Source organism: Elephantulus edwardii, unplaced genomic scaffold, assembly GCF_000299155.1.
Source record: "Elephantulus edwardii isolate Elephantulus edwardi_28Jun2011 unplaced genomic scaffold, EleEdw1.0 scaffold00117, whole genome shotgun sequence".
Lineage (NCBI taxonomy): Eukaryota > Metazoa > Chordata > Mammalia > Macroscelidea > Macroscelididae > Elephantulus > Elephantulus edwardii.
Window position 1 is genome coordinate 424762 of NW_006399867.1, and position 1586 is coordinate 426347.

At 45.5% G+C, this 1586-nt stretch overlaps 1 protein-coding gene across 1 annotated transcript in view; it reads left to right on the top strand.

Annotated features, from left to right (window-relative positions):
- Positions 1-1586, top strand: part of SLC9C2 (solute carrier family 9, member C2 (putative)) — a 126699-nt gene that overhangs the window by 116573 nt on the left and 8540 nt on the right. The window lies entirely within an intron of this gene.

Sequence of the window (1586 nt, forward strand, 5' to 3'; positions counted from 1 at the left end):
AAGCCCCAGAATCCTTGCCTCCAAGGAGAAGCCTGGTTTAAGACACAAGAAAAATTGATGCCTTTAAATTATGTGTCGGGAAAGAATAGTAAATATTCCACAGATTGACAAAATACAAGCACATATATTTTGGAGAATGAGCAGCCAGACTGCTCCTTAGGATGCAAAGGATGGTGAAGCTTTGTCTCACATTTCGGCATGTTGCTAGGATATGCTATTCCTTGAGAAGGACATCATGTTTGGAAAAGTGGAGGGGCGCTGGAGGAGAGGAAGACCCTCCACCAGGTAGACTGACACAGAGACTGCAGAAATGGCCCTGAGAGTGTTGGAGATTGTGAGGATGGCACAAGATAGGACAGGGTTCTGATGTGGTATTCACAGAGTTGCTATGAATTCTAATTGACTCAGTGGCACAGAACACCACCACCACCACCACCAATTTGCTCCTGCAGGTTTGGGAGGGTTCCCACCTTGAAGTTTCCATTTCTCCCAAAGGGGCATGCTGCCTTCTCATGCATATTGATGTCTTTCACTTTTCAGAAGGTCGATTTCCTCTATGTTGAAAACTTCAACTGAGGATCTGACTGTTGTTATATACCATCGAGTTAGAACTGACTCATACATGACCTTCCAGTTGGTTTTCAGAGGCAGTAAATCATAAGGGAGGTTTTTGCTTATCTTTTCCCCTTGTAACTGGTGGACTCTAAGGAATGGCAGTGTGACTCCTTTCTGCAAACCACCAAAGCTCCCTGAGAGTCTGCTTGTTGTTGTTGTTATTATGTGGCATCGAGTCGCTTGCGACTCATAGTGACCCTATGTACAACAGCCCTAAACCCTGCTCTATCCTTTGCCAATCTCACTACTTCTGACACACGCATCCTGTTTACCCCAGTCACTGAATCAACCTACTTTATAGAGGGCCTTCCCCTCCTGCGCTGTCCCTCCACCCTCTCAAGCACGATGTCCCTCTCCAAGAACCTCTCCCTCCTTACAACATGTCCAAACTATGTCAGATGAAGCCTCAGAATCCTTGCTGCCAAGGAGCAGCCTGATTTAACCCTCTCCAGGATGAATCTGTTTGTTTTCTTGGCAGTCCAGGGTACAGTCAATACTCTTCTCCAGCATCACAGTTCAAAGACATCAATTCTCCTTCTATCCTCTCTAGTCATTGTCCAACTCTCTGATGCATAATAAGTGATTGCAAAGACCATAGCCTGTATCAGATGCACCTTAGTATCCAGAGTGACACCATTGTTCTTCAGTACCTGGAGAGGTCCTTAACAGCAGACTTTCCCATTGCAATATGTTTTTTTATTTCCTGGCTACTGGTGCCAAGAGTGTTAACCGTGGAGCCAAGCAGACTAATGTTAACAATCTCAATCTCTTCACCGTCCATCCTGATGCTGCCAATTGGTCCAGTGGTGAGAATCTTTGTCTTCTTGACATTGATCTTCAATCCATAGTGAAGCCTGCAGTCCTTGACCCTCTGCAGCAAGCATTTCAGGTCCTCCTCAGTTTCAGCAAGCAGGGTTGTGTCATCTGCATAATGCAGATTGTTAATAGATCTTCCACCAATCCTGACACCA